This window comes from Barbus barbus (genome assembly GCF_936440315.1).
Source record: "Barbus barbus genome assembly, chromosome: 14".
Classification (NCBI taxonomy): Eukaryota; Metazoa; Chordata; class Actinopteri; order Cypriniformes; family Cyprinidae; genus Barbus; species Barbus barbus.
Window position 1 is genome coordinate 3799234 of NC_136742.1, and position 20275 is coordinate 3819508.

General features: G+C 39.1%; 1 pseudogene across 1 annotated transcript in view; it reads left to right on the top strand.

Moving 5' to 3' along the window:
• LOC306879934 (sorting nexin-14-like) overlaps positions 1–20275 on the top strand; it is a 57035-nt pseudogene that overhangs the window by 27453 nt on the left and 9307 nt on the right. The window contains exons 17-27 of the transcript XR_013785877.1: positions 155–287; positions 4642–4834; positions 4957–5039; positions 5121–5221; positions 8160–8271; positions 12265–12305; positions 13471–13590; positions 15494–15609; positions 15886–16085; positions 19626–19717; positions 19811–19867. The product of XR_013785877.1 is annotated as a sorting nexin-14-like (transcript). The remainder of the gene's footprint in view (positions 1–154; positions 288–4641; positions 4835–4956; positions 5040–5120; positions 5222–8159; positions 8272–12264; positions 12306–13470; positions 13591–15493; positions 15610–15885; positions 16086–19625; positions 19718–19810; positions 19868–20275) is intronic.

A 20275-nucleotide genomic window follows, 5' to 3' on the forward strand; every position in this document is an offset into this window, starting at 1 on the left:
TATACCCATCATTTCCTGTGATCATGTTTTCATTGTATTATGTGCCCTGCCATTGGTTGTGTGACTTTGGTGCATTGTAGAGTGCTGTTTGTCTTTTTTAAGCCACCCTTTTTGAATTTGTGACAAAACAATAACTGTGTGTTTTTGTGTACAGGAACACGTCAAAGCGTGGCGAGTCATTTGGGATCAGCCGTATTGGAAGCAAAATTAAAGGCGTGTTTAAGAGTAGCACGATGGAGGGCGCAATGCTACCACAATACGCCATGATTGAAGGAGAAGACGACATGGTGAGGAAAAACATGTAAACTTTTGCCTCAATAAACACTTAATTCGCAGCTTATTAATAGTTATGTTTGTCACTCTAAAACCTGGTGATGTCTCCGTCCACATACAGTACTCAAAACAAGCAACAGGAAAAGATGAAGAGTTCAAACAATCAGTGCGTTTGGTATTTTTCGGTTTTGCGTTTAAATAATTACCTTGCATTTTATTTCTCTCCAAACTGGCTGTTTGTGTGTCCGTGAGTCTGCGCGCTGAGATGAGGAAACGCCTCCCCAGTCCTCACTTTTAACGAGCATCTGAAAAAACAACACACGCCGAGCATCTTCCCATGTAATGACTTTAATGCAAAGCGTTTCTAAACCTGTTGTCCAGATTTAATGTTCTTTTTGAATATCATCGTTCAAAGTGTTTCTGTCTTCTTTTATTCAGTTACAGTGATAGCAGGATGCTTTTGTCCTTGTTAGGGATTTCCTGGAGCGTCATGACTTCCGTTACTTTCGTATGCGGATTTTCTGTGCGAGTGCACCCTCAAGCGTCCAGTATGAATGAAACAGACATTACAAATCAAAATCAAATCAAATCTCTGTTACACATCATGTGCACAAGTGTACCGATGGTGAAATTCTTAGGTACAAGACTCTGTGCCATGGCAGTACAAGCAACAAGATATGAAAAATGTACAATATACATAGACAACAATATACAAGAATATACACACATTACACAATATACACATTTGCATAATATACAATAAACAATAGATAATTGTACACAATATATAATACACATATTTCCATAATATACACATTAGGGCTGGGCGATATGACGATACTATCGTATATCGAAGATGTCTTGTAAGTATGTCGACGTCAACAGTCAGGTAAAAGACGATTACCGATTTTATCAAGAAAAAAAGGATGATAAGCGCTGATAAAATATAAAAACTGTAACTTGAATGCAATGTAAGTCGCTTTGGATAAAAGCGTCTGCTAAATGCATAAATGTAAATGTACAAATGATAAACCTAGTAAATTGCAAAAAAAAAAAAATAATAATAATTTTTTACATGACCCTATCGTTACCATACAGGTCTTTTTGCATGCAAGAATGAAATAATTCAGTAGAAGGGTTGGGAATCAAAAAGCTGTTCCAATTTTTGAAATCAGATCAGATGGAAGGTCAGGAACCGAATTAGTTGTTATAAAATTAAATTTCAATTCTGCTTCTCGATTCCTGTATGCGCATTTATTGTGATTTCAAAAGATTCAACTGCAAGAAGATGAAATAGAACTTTCTTCTGCACTCGCGCGCTGTTTTCCGTGCTGCGCACACACACAAAGTGCACGCGCATAAGCTGCCTCTTATATACACGAACGCTGGACTCAGCTCTCTTTCGCGCATTCTTACACATTCGAATGGACAAATACACACAGAATTATATCAAAATATCCCATAAATACAATCGGTTATGTCTTAAGTGAACGTAAAGAGTTGAGAAAGAATGCAAGGGTGTATTGGATCTATGCATTGACAGCAGCTGCTGCCGCCAGTCATTAATGTTAATCAAAGAACAAAAGAAAATCACTGAATCAATCAAAGACTGAATCACTTTTGGGTTCTATTATTTTTATTATTCTATTATTTTTCCTCAACAGCACAAACTAAGAAATGTTAAACCGAAACTTTAATGTGGCAATAATTAAGACCAAACTGAACGTGTGGTGCATGTCGGCAATGTTGTCTCGGCCGGGGAGGGGCATGGTGGAGATGGGTCTTGGGTAGACGATATTATTGGATATCAAGATATTTTTTACAGTGATTATCGATAAAATATTTTTGACATATTGCCCAGCCCTAATACACATAGAAAACTGTATTCTCAAGAGACTTATAGATGTATGTATAGCTTTTATGTTTGACTTACAGTGATGTGTACTGATAGTGTTTTACTGTGAAGTTCAGTGCAGTAGTTGTTAGTGCAGGAGAGAAGATGGAGCTCCATGTGTTCTAAGCTCTGCAGTGCAAGACATGCTACAGTGCTGTCAGAGTCAGTGTGGCTGGTGTGTAGATGGAATCCAGTGTGAGTGTTAGAGGTAGGTGGGTGAGTATCGTTTTGCTATCTGGAGTTGAGCAGTCTGATGGCCTGCGAGAAGAAGCTGTCTCGCGTTCTGCTGGTTCAGGTCCTGATGCTGCGGTACCGTCTGTCTGATGGTAGCAGCGAGAAGAGTTCATGGCTCGGGTGGCAGGAGTCTCTGATGATCTTCCGTGCTTTCCTCACACATCGCTGGGTGTAGATGTCCTAGAGGGAGGGAAGCTCACCTCCAACGATGTGCTGGGCCGTCTGAACTATTCTCTGCAGGGCTTTCCGGTTGAGAGCGGTGCAGTTCCCGTACCAGGCGGTGATGCAGCCAGTCAGGATGCTCTCCACAGTGCAACTGTAGAACTGTCTGAGGATTTTTGAGCTCAGACCAAATTTCTTCATTCGCCTGAGGAAGAAGAAACGCTGGTGGGCCTTCCTCACTACTGACTGTGTGTGAGTAGTCCAGGTGAGGTCCTCGGTGATGTTAACGCCGAGGAACTTGAAGCTGCTTACCCGCTCCACTATAGTCCCGTCGATGGTGATGGGGGTGGGGGTGCTCACTGGTCCGCCTCCTGAAATCCACCACCAGCTCCTTGGTTTTACTGATGTTCAGAGAGAGGTTGTTGTTGTGGCACCAGTTAGTCAGGGTGTGCACCTCTTCTATGTAGGCTGATTCATTGTCATCGGTGATCAGGCCTACCACCATTGTGTCATCCGCAAATTTGACGATGACTTTGGAGCTGTGCGTGGCTACACAGTCATGCATGTAGAGGGAGTACAGGAGCAGGCTGAGAACACAGCCCTGAGGGGCTCCAGTGTTGAGGGTCAGCGGGGAGGAGATTTTGCTGCCTACTCTGACCACCTGCCGTCTGCCTGTCAGGAAGTCCAGGATCCAGCTGCACAGAGGATTGTTCAGACCTAGAGCCCGGAGTTTCACTACAAGCTTAGAGGGCACTATGGTATTAAACGCTGAGCTGTAGTCAACAAACAACATTCTCACATGTGTGTTTCTCTTGTCAAGATGGGAAAGGGCAGTGTGCAGGGTGAAGACAATTGCATCATCAGTGGAGCGGTTATTGCGGTAGGCGAACTGCAGTGGGTTGAGTGATGCTGGTAATACAGAGCAGATGTGATCATGTGTTAATAGCGCTCAATAATGGCCAATCCATAAAAATAATAATTCTATTCTACTAAGAAATTTGAAGTTAACATATGATAATCCATGTTTTTCTACAGTGTACAGGAATTTTTTAAATAGCATTTTAAACCGCAAAAAATAATTCTGATGTGCCCAACCATCAGAGCCAACCTGAAAAACGTGATTAAAAAAATTGAGATATTTATTGAACTGTTTACTCTAAAATAATGTATAACAGGATTATCACAAACTGAGTGCAGACCCTGAGTACTAACCTATGAAAAATATTTAACAATCTTGCAATTACGAATTTGACATTAGCCACCAAGGAGCTTCAGGTAATAATGTGGCTATCTAGAACCCCCCGCCCCCACCGGTCACACTGATGGTACTCAAAAACTTTTTCCAAGGTTGGCAGGTCTGAGTCAGGTAGTTGTTAAGTTTAGGCATTGGTTAGGATTAAGGGATCTAAAATATGGTCATGCAGAATAAATCAATAATATGTGCTTCAAACGTACTAATAAATGGCCAATATGATAGTAATATGCATGATAATAAGCAACTAGTTGACAAATAGTAAGAACTGGTCCCTAAACTAAAGAGTTACCAGAATTCATACCTGTATTACAGAACTAATACCAACATTTCAGTACTCAGTACCAATACCAGTGAAATTCCAAGGTGCTCGGTACCAATTTTGGTACAATAGCAAAAACTATTTAACTTAACTATGTGAGAATAAAAAACAAATTATCAATAAACTTAACAAAAATAAAAAAGTAAGTTAAAAATAAAAGTAAATTGTGAATGCTAATAATAATTATAAGTAAATAGTACATTAAAGCATTAAGTAGCTGATTAATCTGCATTTATGCCATTTTGAGAAGAATTGAGTGGATTCTGAAAAACTTAAACCTTTCTGTTTGGCCATTGCATTCTCACACTCAACGGACATATCTTGCTACAATGTTCAATCCTTCAAAAACATGTTGCAATCGAAACCTTTGACGCCCTTTACAGAGCGTGCACACAAATATGCAGGCATTTTAATTTCTGCATTTCTTTTTTTTTTTTTTTTAATTCAACTGATTTCCATTTTGGTGCTAAAAATGACTGAGCGTTCACTGCTCTGTACGGTCAGGTGGCGGAAGCAGTGATGGTGTTTGAGGATGACTCTCCAGGGCCTGTGGAGGTGGCTGGAACTCCAGGAACATTGCGCAACCTTGCTGCTTGGACCATTTCAATCCCTTATGTGGATTTTTTTGAGGATGAGGTTAAGAAAGAGCGCACTCCAGTCTTCTGCATCGACGTGGAGCGCCATGACAGGAAGAATGGTGAGTTTCAGAACTAAATTTACACTGAATTCCATTTGAATATATATTTTTATATATATATATATATATATATATACTGTGAGAACAGAGCCACTTTGAGAAAGTGCTTATTTGCTTTACAGTGGGGCATGAGACTGAGTGCTGGTCTGTGTACAGAAGAACCTGGAGTTTTATGTGCTGGAATCTAAACTCACAGAATTTCATGGTAAAGGTGTTTGTCTCTCTTCATGACAGAGACTTCATGTTTATGGATTATTTATATCTCTAGTTTGTTTTTCTATTGCAGGCCCATTCCAGGATGCTCAACTCCCTTCCAAAAGAATCATTGGACCGAAGAATTATGAATTCTTGTCCTCCAAACGAAGTGAATTTGAGGAATATTTACAGGTAATTTACTTGAGCTTGTACACTTGCGTCATCTTATTAACAAAGAGAAGTACAAACAGCATCAATCTGCCACAATGTTACTTGAGATCAGGCCTTATAATGTATCAAAGTACATTATTAATTGAATGTATCATGTTCAAGTTGTTTAGTAGTATTGGTGTGTATCATTGAAACTAGTTAAATGTTGAATAAACAATAAATTAGAGAGAAATATATAATGAAATTAACAATGATTTGCTGCATGTATAAATTACTTTATATGTGAAAAGAAAAGGTGATCTATTTATACAGAGAAAGACAAAGTGTGTTAATGAATTTAATGAATTAAAATGTTTGTTAGTTTATGCTTTAAGGGGTCATATGATGTTGCTAAAAAGAACATTATTTTGTGTATTTGGTGTAATGCAATGTGTTTACGCGGTTCGAGGTTCAAAAAACACATTATTTTCCACATACTGTACATTATTGTTCTTCCTCTATGCCACGCCTTTCTGAAACGTGACGATTTTTTACAAAGCTCATCTTTCTAAGAAGCGAGGCGTGCTCTGATTGGCCAGCTATCCAGTGCATTCTGATTGGCCGAATACCTCAAGCGTGTGACGGAAATGTGATGCCGTGTCCCGGCGCGACGAGACTAAAACAATAAAACCCATTACAAATGAGGCATTTGTTGCATTCAGTGAGGACATAATTACTGATTATAATGACTCGTACGGACTTTTTATGTGTTGTGCCGCACCGTGTAAACAACACCATGTCTGCATTTGTGATCGTAGAAACGCCAAACAAGCGCTACTCCACACTGCTCAAAACTCACGTTTGAATAGTCATTAGCAAATTCTTTAAATATCGAAATGTACTTATAGGCTGTGAGTCAGAAGCACCAGACTGTCCTTACGACGTTGGAATTGCCCCACTTTATAGTGTTCACAGCCATTCATAGTAGGGGTGCTCCGATTGTTCGGCTACCGATCACTATCGGCCGATAATCGCGTTGGGATGTTTGATCAGCGGTCTCTAAAAAGGCTGATCTCAAAAAAACGATCTCAAGCTGATGATGAATGATGATGATGAGCATGAGAGAATCACCGCTCTCTCTCTCTCTCTCTCTCTCTCTCTCTCTCTCTCAAAATGCGCCAAGTAGGGCTCGCTGCGGTCCACAAGATCCAGGGGGCGTGGTTGGATCCACATCTAGGGGGTGAAGATGGGTAGGTTTAGGGATCGGGGTGGAGATGGGTAGGTTTAGGGGTGGAGATGGGTAGGTTTAGGTATATGTAAGGTGGGAGGAGTTGGATCTGGATCCAACCACGCCCCCTGGATCTTGTGGGCTGCAGCTAGACGCTCCTCAAATGCGCAAATGGCTTGCATTACAGTTGACACAGGAATTATCACTTACACAATCGAGGCAGTGTCACATCGCCATTAAAGTTTATAAATTGCATTTCTTTTTAATTCTTGCCAGTGTTTAAACCATTCAGACTGCTCTCATGCACACATAATGCCATGCAGGTTCACACACACACACACACACACCCCGATCGGCCGCTTGCATTGCGTATGTGGTGTGTATTTTTTCCGTGCTCATGTTAACGGATTAGAGCGTTCATACTGCACACAGTTGCGTCGTTTCCGCTGCACGCTCTCAATTAAAGTGACAGCGCATTGTTCTTTATGAACTGCAGGATTGCTTGTAAAAGATTTGCATGCCAAAGAAAAGGCAGTAGAGCTGACTTTCTTTTTTGAAATATATATTTTTGAAAAATGACAAAAAAATGCCCTCCTCCACCACTCAAATTTAAATCCTCTCTCACAAGAGTAACCTAAGAGGAGAATTCATTTTCAGAAACGAATGGGCAGGGACCCGGTCTTTATGTGGGGGAGTTCTAACCTACAAAAGGAGTTAGATTGCGTTATTGATGTTGGTTTTATTATGGTTATATTTAATGCAATTTGTTTGTATGTTTGTTTCTTTTCAAGGTTACATTATTGTGAATTAGCTTAATGTAGAAGACAATGTACCTGGTTAAACATACCTTTTTTATGGTGTGCCCAAAAGTGGGGCGGAGTCTGTCCTTTATGAGTCAAGTCAAGTCACCTTTATTTATATAGCGCTTTTAACAATACAGATTGTGTCAAAGCACTTAACAGTATCAAATTGGAGGATAGAGTGTCAGTAATGTATAAAAATAAGATTAAACGCTCAATTTTCAGTTACGGCATTTCATTATTGAATTCAGAGATCTCAATGTCTAGATCAGTTTAGTTTAAATAGTATCTACTAAATCAAATTGACGATAATCACTAGAAATGAAGTGTCCCCAACTGAGCAAGCCAGAGGAGACAGCGGCAAGGAACCAAAACTCCCTCTGTGACAGAATGGAGAAAAAAACCTTGAGAGAAACCAGCCTCAGTCAGTCGGCGCATGCTACTGCGGTGCCGTGAGCTGAAACACCTATTTTGTATAGTGTGGATAATTTTGTATATATTTGGATTATTTTGTTTATTTTTTTTTGGGGGGGGGGGGGGGGGGGGGGGGGTTGCTTTGGTACTTTGATGATTTTTTTGTTGTTGTTGTTGGGACTGTTCACTTGTAAATGATTCTTGTACTATTGGACTTTCGGTGCACCTGTAAATAAACATCACCATACTCTAGAGAGTACTTGCGGGTTGAGCCATCCTTTTTTTTTTGGGCCTTAACCCTGCCAAAAGTCTACTGCATCACAGCTTGTAACACTCCAAAGACGAAGGAAAACATGAAATCGCATCATATGACCCCTTTAACAGTCCTCTGTATATGTGTGGCATGATTGTTTCTCTGTTTATTAAGTACACAAACTCTGCTTTTTAAAAAAAAAAAGCTTACTATATGTTTTGATTTCTGGTTATGATGACATAATAATGCATAAGATAATGACATGCATCTGCTTGTTTTCTAAAGAAACTGCTGCATCACCCTGAACTGAGTAACAGTCAGCTGCTGGCAGACTTCCTGTCACCTCACAGCATTGAGTCTCAGTTCAATAACAAAATGCTTCTGGATGTCAACCTGGGTATGTTTAACCTCCCTTAACCATATCCACATAATCTGCTTAACTTCACACAACACGTCTGCACATTTAGTTTGGTTTTATTTGGCCAGCGTCTTCTGTGCTTTATTAGAATTCTTTCACCATTTTTTAAATAATGTAATACATTGAAAAAAATCGTCACTGAACCTGATTAGTGTGTATATTTTACACTGTATATATACACTCTCTGAGGAACATTATTTGAATGCTGGCTAAGACCTTCCTTTGCTCTCAACCTGGTTTCTGGAGCCCCCCAACACTGCACATGTTGCATGTCACCGTTGTCTGAGGGTACGTTTATACGACAACAAAGTGCTAAAAATGGATGACAGCATTGTCAATTCATTGTCGATCAATTGAGAGTTGATTGTTGGAGCTATCGGCTATTGGCAAAAATCCAAGCCGATAGTTTTCCAGGTTGTGTCTTTTGCTGGAGCAGCTGAGAAGGGTCCGCTGTCAATATACAGTGCTAGAGCGGCCTCTAGAAGCGGAAATCACTGACACCTCATTAGGGTTGTGGCGATAGATGATAGTATCGTGACTGAATTCAGCTCTCTCACTCGCGAATTGTCTCATCATATACAACAAAGTTATAATTAAGTATTTATTGAGCTATAATATAGATCGCACTTTCTCTTTCTCATTTTTTTAAACCCCAAACGCCAAACTCATCTATGCCATATTGTTCATTCTTGAAGTAAACGTTTGCCCATTTGGTTATTAACTTATTTTATTTTTATTAGTTAATCAAGTTTTCTAAAATAGAAGCAAATAAAATTTGAGTATACATACAATATCCATTATAGGGATGCACCGAATGTTCGGCAACCGAAATTGTTCAGCCGAATAAGCGAAAAGACCGAATAAATTGTACCAAACAATGACGTGACGCGATCAAACAGAGGCGCGCACTAATGCAGCAAACATGTCGACAGTGTGGAAGCATTTAAAACGGTCCGAGAAAGACATTTATTATAACACTCATACATAGTGTTTAAATTGTGATCTGTAAAATATTCTAATGTTTTAAAATAATTCTCTTCTGCTCAGGAAGGCTGCATTTATGTTCATCATCCATTTGATTAATCTGTATCGGTCAGTGTGGTCTAACCTAGCTATCGGTATCGGAAAAAATTGTCAAAATAATCGCTGTTCACATGGATCTGTGAAAACGACTAAAAACATTGTATTATGCAAGCCAATTTTGGCGTTTTCAGGCCTAATGGGACTAAAGTGTGTCAAGACATTCCTCTTATTAAGACGTTCCATTACACCGCAGCCTGAACTGTTCACACATGGCAGGTTCAGTCCATGGATTCATTTGTTCAATTTTGAGATTCATCAGACCAGGCTATGTTCTTCCAGTCTGTCCTGTTTATATGAGTTACACAGACTTTCTGTCAGCTCACACTAATCTGGCTCATCTCCATAGACCTCTCTATTCTCCAAGGCATTTCCGCCTGCAGAAGTGCTGCTCACTTTTTTTTGGCACCAGAGTAAACTCTTAAAATGTGTGAAAGTCCCAGGAGATGGTGTGTAGTTGTTTGTGGTTAGCAGCTGGTGTGGTCTCCTTGTTGGTCTGAGCTCAGTAGCTTTGACAGGAACAGACACCATGCAATAAAACAATGAATAACGATGTGTTCTGTTTTACCCTGCTAATGTCTATCACAAATGTATTTTTCCTGCCCCACAAATGGTGTGACCCCTTTGGTGAAAGAACACTGCCCAGCAAAAGTTCTGTTAAGTTTGAATTTATAGTTCTTTGTTCTGATTTGGGGCTTTAAAGGGAATCTGCGAACTGCTCAAAGCAGCTTCGGTCAACTGATCTTCTCGGATGTTTGTCTCTGTTGTGAGGTATGCTGACTCTTTGACTTATTTTGGAAAGACTTTATTTCAGTTATTCCTCTTTTATTCTTCCTTTAAAAACCCTTCCCTTTATTCTTCCTGGAAAATATGATTCATTCTAGGTTCTTCTGAAATCGTTACGACCAGTATGTTAAGTGAAGTGGTGTTACTTATCAAACTGAAGGACCACGGATAAATGCAGAAGTGCACCTTTTTGTTGTGAGCAAACTGTGCGGTGCTGAACTTATTAGTTAACCCTGCAACCTCTGACTATGATCAGACTGGCGTTACTAACGAAAAAAATAGCTGAAAATATTAAAACACAGCCGTTTTTAAATCAGAATCACTTGAACTTACACAGATGCAGGTAGATCAAATCAACTATTGAGTCAGAATTCAATTGTATTAGGCAACGCAAGTGACAGTGGCCATTAGGGATGCAGATGTGTCCAGTGACACAACAAAGTTGATGCAAATGAGCGGTCAGTTTTTGTAGCAACTACCGAAAGGAGAGGTGTGATCTGCCAGCAAGATGGAAAACTTAATCATATCAGTTAGTGTATGTAATCATTAAAATCTTTTCATATTAAAATAAAGCAATGCTACCGCTGGTAATGGATCTAACCACAGCTCCTGCACCAGCCTGTAGTATTTGCTATGCGATCTGCAGGGCTGAATGGTGTCAGTGATCAAGACTGGTCAGCTTTTGGTGTTCAGCAACATGTTATGACATTATAACTCTTATTAGGCAGCCAGTTGTGGGAACTGGTGCCGTGTAGTGAAAAGTCGCTATCAACGGGGCGTTATGTGGGACCATTTAGAGGAGGAAACTAGGGAGGAAATGATGTATTGTTCTTTGGATAAGAGAGGGGATCATGTAAAAATGTGCTTGTCTTGATTTAAAATGACAACTTTTTTTTTTTGCTAATGTCACTTAGAATGTAACTCCAAGTACATTTTGAGGAAACTGTGAGTCATTAATTTCATACATTTCTGCCCTTAAGCATTAATATAGAATTCAGTGGATTTGTCACATGCAAGAGTATATTAGCTATTTAAACCACATCGAATGTTATTTAGCCACTTGGTGCAATTCTGATTGGATATGTATGGAAAGTTGCCCTCGCTTGTGAAGTTTGTAGAATTGCTAGATATTCAATGGTGAGAAAACCGTCTACAACTGTCTGTTTGGAGTAAGCCGATAAATCAATCTGACAACACAAGTTAAACATTGTCTGTGGAGACCACAGTTGTGGGGATGTTTCTCAGAGAGAAGAGAGGAATTCTTTGAGAAAGATTCAGAGCAAAAGCTAAAAAGATTATTATACAAAAATGATTTTCGTTATCGGTAGCTTTGTCATGTGTTGAAACATACTTAAAACAAGAATAAAACCTGTTAAGCAACACTGTGTAAGATAATAGGTCTTTTTATAGTATGTATTTTAAATCTTAGTGCATTTTGTATTGTGGAACTGGCAAAGAATTATTGCATTTATTTTAACGCTCAGAGACCAAAATGTATTATTGATGCTAGTTTTTCCTCCTCTAATGTCTTTTTAGTAAGACACTGGATATACTGAATGATGTCATACATATTTTGTAAATATTGCAAAAAAAGTTGGGTTTTGAGGGTGCTAAAAAGTACTTTGACTTCCTTGAGAAGTCTGAAAGAGCTTGTTTTGTTTGCCTTTCCTGTGCATTAGGAGGCTGAACCATGCATGTTCTCAGAGCAGAGCTGCTCTCCTGCTCTGCTTCAGTAGGCTATGCTTGAAGTCCGATATCATTATTGCAGTGTATCTCTGAGGACAGGCAGGTATACTGCCTAAGAGGAGTTTTTGAAGTGCTTGCCAGAGTGGTTCTTGGTGTTCTGTGAGAAACCTAGCTGAACAGCTTTAATGACAATCCCACATTTTCCTTATGCAGTCTGACACAACTTGAGAACATCTGCTAGCAATAAAGGAGGAACTCCCACAGTTTAATACTTAGAATGATGGTTTATTTAACAAACAGAAGCCAAAAATCCTCTTTAGTCTGATTAGAAATGTTTATAAAATATAACTATAAAGCACAGGAAAAGTAGGCTCTGAATATAATTAATTTACTTTATTGAATTTCTGTTTGTCTCTGCAGGGAAGATATTTAAGTCTGTGCCAGGAAAACTGATCAAAGAGGTAAGAATTCAGATTTCTTTTTTTGTATCATTTTCACTTTAAGGCACAATGAAATCAAAACGTATGTACATTTTAAATATACATTTCCTGGTGTTGTGAACGATTAATAATTTCACATGTTCCAAATGTAACAGTGGTCTTCAGTGGCTTTGTTAGCATGCACATTCACATCATGCTGGCTATCGCTGGTTCGAGCCCCAAATGGATAGGGGTTGAGCGAAACCAAAAAAAAAGTCATATTTAACCAAACATTTAATTGATCCACCCAATAGTTAAAATCTTCCCAATAGCTCAATAATTTAATGTCAATTATGGTCAGTAATAATAAATAACAATTGGTATGCATGCCGATGGATAGTAAACTTGGGCTTCAGTCTCGTTTCACTTTCAAAAGCCTCCTTATTAAAAGAGTGTTCAAGTGATGTTTTAGTCCACTGATTCAGTATTCATGTTCAGTAGGGAATATTCAGATAACATTTGACACAAATTATCGTCCTAGGAGTTGCCTCCCTAAAACTGAAGTGCAGGGTGGGGATTCAGTGTTCACAGTAAATGACAGTTATCCCAACCTGTTCAGGAATGCTGTCAGGCTTGTCTTTTGTGTTGCTAATGCCAAATGAGTTGATATTGAGTTCTGCCCTGTGTGAGTTCCCAGATGTACTCTAATTTCTTTATGACTTTATTATTCTGCCGTTTGGTCAAGACTGTTTGTTCGACCAAATGACAGATGCGAGGAGTGTTCGGGTAACCTGATTGACAACAGTCATTATTTTTATCATTTTGTTTGGTGCAAAAATTACAAACTTTTGCTTTGACTGTGTTTTTATATTTAATATGTCAGCTCTAGTGTTTTTCTTAATGTGTTTGTGTGGTGAAAAAAAATCAGGTGGGAAACAATGCTCACAATGTCACTGGTGACATTAGTTTGCAGTACAGTTTATGTCTCTAGATTTCTTTCGATGTTATGTATCTTATGGGATAAAATAACTATAGTTGTTTTGCATCAGGTGTAAATATAAATAATATAATAAAATGTCGGACACATCTGTCTTCTGATAAAGGACAAAGATGAGTTGTTTTTCCTTTTTTGATTTCTCCCAAAATTTGAAAAGCATAGAATGATTTTAATGACTTAATGATGTTTATTCTTGCTGATTTTCTCCAGAAAGGGCAAAACCTGGAGCCATTTATCCAGTCACTCTTCAGTTCCTGTGAATCCCCCAAACCCAAACCCAGCAGACCTGAGCTCACCATCCTCAGCCCCACTGCAGTAAATAATAAAAAGGTGCGTTCTCTACTCAAAACACTTTTTTTTCTCTTTCAGAAAAATAAGCTCTTAGAAGAGTTCTTAGAATGAAACACAATTTTTCATAATTATCTGCACTTTCAATTAGAGCCTGACGGGTATATTGTTTTGCCAATTTCATCGGCCGATATGAGCCTGTTACAGATATATCGGCATCTGCGAATATGCTGCCGATATTAACTTTTTTTTTTTTTTTTTTTACATAACATATAGACCTTTTTCCTGAGTAAACGATGAGCACCGCCATTATGCAGATGAAATTCTTTTAAATGGTGTAGTTACTTAGTTTGTCTCAAACTTCATCTGAGTCTGCTGCTTCAGATTATCCGTCCGCCACCCACCCTCACCTATATTTGATCGTCACATTACACTGTTTCTAATTCTTAGTTTTGTGTGATGATATGATGAATGGATGGTTCATTTTTAACAGCAGAAGTTAAAGCTGTTCTGCGCATCATATGTCTGCGGCGCACCGGAGCTGATCCAGTGGTCAATGCTTGTTTATATCAGCCGCGCCATGGCCCAGAACTCATGCTTATAACATCATCAGGGCAGTCGTGGCCTAATGATCGAGTGTCAGACTTGTAACCCGAGGTTGCGGGTTCGAGTCTCGGGTTCGGCAGGAATTGTCGGTGGGGGGAGTGAATAACAAGCGCTCTCTCCACCCTCAATACCACGACTGAGGTGAGATCCTTGAGCAAGGCACCGAACCCCCAACTGCTCCCCAGGCGCCACAGCATTGGCTGCCCATTGCTCCAGGTGTGTGTTCACTACTGTGTGTGTGCACTTGGATGGGATAAATGCAGAGCACAAATTCCGAGTATGGGTCACCATACTTGGCCACACGTCAAAAATTATGATATCACTCATGCTTACACAGCATAGTTTGTCAGTAACGTAGCAGATAGAAAAGTTTGTATCTTTCTGCAGTCCAAAAAACGTCAGTGCGGTTGTGGCTTGAGTCGGTTGAATGGTGATTTAACGCTACGTTGTTGTGAGATCCCTCTCGGGGCACAAGGAGCGAGGAGACACGGAGATTCCAATAGTAATCCTTTATTACAATCCACATAAAGACGAGGAGCTTGGGGAGAGACGAACATATACGACGATCAGACCGGACACAGGGCTTATAAACATGGGGAAATCAACAAGGAACAGGTGAGGACTAATCAAATGGGGCTCGGGACTAATTAACTAATGATCACAGGAACGAGGAAGGTCAAATAGAGACACGAGAGGAGGGGAAAACAAGACACAGGACTGACATAACGTCCCCCTCCGGAAGGCGTGTCCTCACGCCCTATTCCATCTAATGGGGGGGAGGGGGGCGCTCTGGAGGCCTCCAGGGATCAAGGGGCAAGGCTACCTGCCTCCAGAGCGGGGGCCCGTTCCGGGAGCCATGGCGGAACGGGAGACACAGGAGGCCATGGTGGGATAGTGGACTCCGAAGGCCATGGCCGGACAGGGGACTTGGGAGGCAATGGCGGGTCAGGAGGCTCGGGAGGCCATGGCGGGACTGGATTATCTCTAGCGGGCCTTTGTTATATCATTACATTACTTTACATTTTCTCAGCATTGATAATAGTTATATGAGCCTTATTACTGAAAATGTTTATTTTTATTATTATTTTTAATGAATTTATTAAACAAATGGTTAAATATTGAAGTTTTGAAGTATTTGAAGGTGCAGTTAAAATATATTTTTTGGAATAAACTTTGTTTTGTGCAGGTGATTTGAAAGATGTATCAGTACAAACCGTACTCAAATAATAGTTTTGGAAATCCATCATTCAAAAATGAATAAAGAAAGAAATCTAATTGACTGTCATGTTGTCTGTTAGCTTCAATACTGGAAATAACTTTTCCACTCATACCATTGTAGCTATTCAATGAGCTGTTCAAAAACAATGCCAATCTGCCAGAGGGCCTGGAGAGAAAACACAACCAGAACTGCTTCATGGAGCTCATGGAGGTTGACGGAGTATATGACTACATGATGTACATAAGTAAGTGAATGCAATTCGACTAAACTTTTTTTTCATTGTAACACTTTAAAAAAGTGTTTTTTATATATGAAGTATAATTACTAAAATTAGAGCAAACACACAAAGTATCCTTACAAAGTCTTATTAAAGGAAAAGTTCACAAAACATGAAAATGTACTCATTACTTTGGTGTTATTTTTCCAAAGAACACATAAGTAACAGTTCATAATGACCATGTTTTGGACCATGAAAGTGTGTCCACATGACTCATGTGCTACAGCTCCTGAAGTCATGTGACTCATTTGTTTTTGTTTTTTGACTCGGGTCGGGTGGTGTTCCATATGCCTGACTGGCTACATCACTTTCTGAGCGGTGCTCGTATTCTCTTGAAGAGGACACTAGAGGCGTATGTAGGCCATTATTTCCAGTTCAAATTAGAGCAGATCATGCAAGAGCATCGTCTTGTCTCTCTCATTACTCTGTTGCGAGGTTTGTGTGCTCCACCTTTATAAAATCACATCTTCAAGTTCTTCAATACCTAATACCTGTTATACACTCTAAAAACTCAAATATTGCATAAAGAACTTCTACATAGACAGACAGAATAACAGTTACAACCCCAATTCCAGAAGAGTTTGGACGTTTTGTAAAATACAATAAAATCAAGAATCTGTGATTTGTTAATTCTCTTTAACTTCTATTTAATTGACAAAAGCACAAAGAAAAGATTTCCAAAGTTTTCACTGACCAACGTAAATGTATTTTTGTAAATATAAACAAATTTTGATTTTGATGGCTGCAACACACTAGAGCCCTGCATTTCAGCCCGGGCCCAACAGGCAGCAGGCACTTCGGGCCAATTTTCACGTTATAGTTTAGACGCGGGCTGGGCCTCCGGCCTGTTTTAGGCTTCGCCTTATTTTTATATTTTAGAAATGTATCAATTAGTGATGAAAAAATAAAATTGCCGCACTGGTGGAAACAATACGAGACCGTGCCACTGTGACTGTCAAGAGTGGCTCGATGGTGTTTAGTGTCCCGTTGCAGCGAGTGTGCAGTCAGCGCAGCTGAAGACTTCTGCGTTCAAATGCACACAATAGGCTAAAGCTTGCCGCAAAGCCCCAGCAAAAGTAATCCGGGGGAAATAGTAAGGAGATATTTGAATTATTTACTAATAAACTAGGTTTTTCTGAGTCCGTGCCGCAAGGATGAAGTTGCCGATCCTGACTCGCCGTCTTCCTCACACGCCTTTAGAGAGAAATGCATCTTTATGGATTATGATTATAATGGAAGTTTTTGTTTTCGATTTGTTTTATTTCGTTAAGTAGTAATTTAAAGCTTTCTATAGATATATTTATCATGTCTGTGAGGCATGTATTCGATGATTTTCGATTCATTTTTGTGAAGCGCTCCTGTTCAAGATGAGACGGCAGAAAGCACATCATGTTTGTTTTCTTTAGCACAACGTTTTGTTGATATTTTGAGTGCACACAAATAAAAGTAGACCCTTTACAGTTCCGAATGATGTATTAGGAAAATTATCTAAACTCTTTGGTCATTTTTGAGCGAGATGCTAATGGTCTAATCCAATTCAATGATCTATGCTAAGCTAAGCTAAAAGTGCTACCGCCAGACCCGGAGATCGGCTGAATGGATTCAAAAACTGTAAAACTCAACTGTTTCACTCTTGGGGAGTTGTAAAATGAGCCTATTTCCAAAAAAGTGTTCTTTTAACTTTTATAAAGAATATCTCTTAGGTTTTGAGACTTTAATCTTTGCAACTTCAGGGATCTTATCTATGCACAAACCGCTTGTAACACTCCAAAGAGAAAGGAAAACTTGAAATCGCATCAACTTTTTAGGAGTGTGTTGCAGCCATCAAAACCAATATTTGTTTATATTTACTCAGAATTAAGTTGGCCAGTGAACATTTTGGAAATTTCCTCTTAAGGCATTTCACAAAACGTCCCAGTTTTTCTGGAACTGGGGTTGTAGTTTGTTCCTGGAGCATGCCATGAGTACCTTAAATGACTTGTTTCAGGAATTCCTTCCACTTAAACATACAATCTCTGACTTCCCTAAACGGTTCCCTCAGGAAAGCACCATCACCATTACTGGAAATTACTGACAGACCCTCAACCCCTCGATTCTGACAGAGGGACCGAGCAAATCTATTCTTTGTCATGTGTCCCTTTATTTTACGTCCAAAATCGGAGTATGATTTTTTTATCATGTCACCAAACAAATCTGGTAAAATAGCAGAACTTTAATACTAATATTTCTCAAACTGAAGCAGTATGGAAAAGCACATCTTCTGTGTGTTGTCCTGAAGCTCAAACAGAAGAACATGGTGCTAGTAAAGCCAAGATCATGGGTTTGATTCACAGACTGTGGTTCAGAGTTAGGGATTTGCTGAGACACTTTGCATAATTGACAAAAGGTCACACAATTTCAAGAAGTACATAGGTTAAACAGTAATTCAGACAATTCAAAAACAACTCAATAACTTCCAGTAATCGACATAGATCAAATTGATCTGCAACCTAATATAAGGGATGTTTCAGGCAGCTCTATATCCCAAACTGCAATTACATTTGTGAAGTCACAGCAGATCATGCTTAATCTATCCCACACCACACAGCTCTAGTGTATGACCAGGGTTTTAACCAGATTAACTACATTAAGTTGCTTTTGTTTATTGTATTGCGACTATTTTGTTTGTGTATGTTTCTTTCCCAACAACTCAAGCATACCTGTAGGCCTACAGAGCAGTGCATGAAACCAAATTATTAGGGAAAATCAGAATCATTGTGAATTCCAGGTGATCAAGAGCTTATTCCATTTTAACTCGCTGCATTCTGGCAGCAGTGGTCACTTGCACAACATAAGCACTCATCATGAAGTCCACAGGATGGCACAAGGTTAGTAAAAAAAAGCCAAAGTTTGAAGTGCAGTCTCTACAAATTAGCTGATGAGTGTTTTATTGGATAGACATACTAAATGTGCTGTGTCGGTGTACCTCAAGGATCAGGGTTAGGAAACACTCTTTTCTCGATAAATGTTAGTCATGGGTAGATTTGTGTTCTTTACTGATCAGATCCTGCACCTCTGCAGATGCTGTTTTCTGTGAGAGCACAGACGAACGCTCTCCTGAGGACAAACAGAGACGAGCCAAGCAGACCTTTGAGGAGATAATGAACTACCTGCAGCTATCAGCTGTTTAAAGCCAGACCTCTCAAGTATATTTTCCCATCCCTTTATGGTTGTGTTGTCATTTTGAAGGTTCATTTAAACCAGTAAAAAATACAAATAATAAAATATACCTAACCATATAATGAAGTACAGTTAGCATTTAAAAGGGAGGAGAAAACACGGTCACTTTATTTTAAGGTCCAATTCTCGCTATTAACAAACCATTACACTGCAAAAAAAAAGCTTTTCTAGGCGATTTTTTTATTTTTTTTTGTCTTGTTTCCAGCCAAGATATCTAAAAATACTAAAATCAAGAAGGATTTTCTAGAAAAGTAAAAATTGTCTTGTTTTCATAAAAAACAAAAAAGGCAAAATTAAGTGTTTTTGTTTGAAACAAGAAAAATAATATACCAGTGAGGTAAGCAAAGTAATCTTGTTTGCTGTTTGAAATAAGATTATTTTGCTTGTTCTAAGCAAAAACTCACTTAATTTTTACTTGTCTAGAAAATGTTTTTCTATTTAAGGATTTTTAGATATCTGGGCTGGAAGCAAGACAAAAATATCGAAGTAAGAAAAGCTTTTTTTTTGCATCGTTACTATGTCTTTTGCCTCTGTAAACTCCTAATTTGCTGCTTATTAATAGTAAGGTAGAATATTGCTTTAGAAGTACTAATAAACAGCCAATGCATGCTAATAAGCAACTAGTTAATAGTGAGAACTGGTCCCTATACTAAAGTGTTACCAAACACTTGCAAATATTGTTAGGCGATTAATCAGCATATTATGTAGTCTTATCATGTTGATGAACATCCCTAACTGATGTGTGGTGTTTCTAAGATCTAGTTGGGAAATATATCGGTGAGGAAGCAAAGTATGAGGGAGTCAAGATGCTTTTCAACACCATTCAGCAGCCTCTGCTCAACAAACAGGTACAAACTGCCGTACGCTCACCTAACGTCCTCAAACGCTCTCACTCTCTGCTAAGTGGCCTTTTCTCTTTCATTGATCTTTTTCGCTGATAGATGACGTACGTGTTGCTTGACATCGCTGTCCAGGAGCTGTTCCCAGAGTTCAGTGAGGTAAATGCAGTTTAATAGTCACACTGTGACACAGAGCAGCTCATCATGGTATTGATGGAGCTTCTGCTGTTTTGTCAGAAGGCAGGTCTCTCCGTCTCCACTAGATGGATGTAAAACATTATCGGACCTAACATCAACATTATAAAGCGTTTATTGCACTACTAAAACACACATATTTATTGACTTTAATGGGGTTTGTATGCCATGGTTTTTCATTGAATCATTGGAAGCCTGCCTTATTTTTCCAGTCTAGTAACAGCATTATAACAAAAGGTTTGGATCAAGTAGATTATGCATGATTCAACACACACAGTGGCATTATCAGCATGATAACATTCTTCAGATCAGATGTAAATAAACCATTTCACAATCTTGATGGTCAAAAAAGACAAAAGATACAAACAAGTA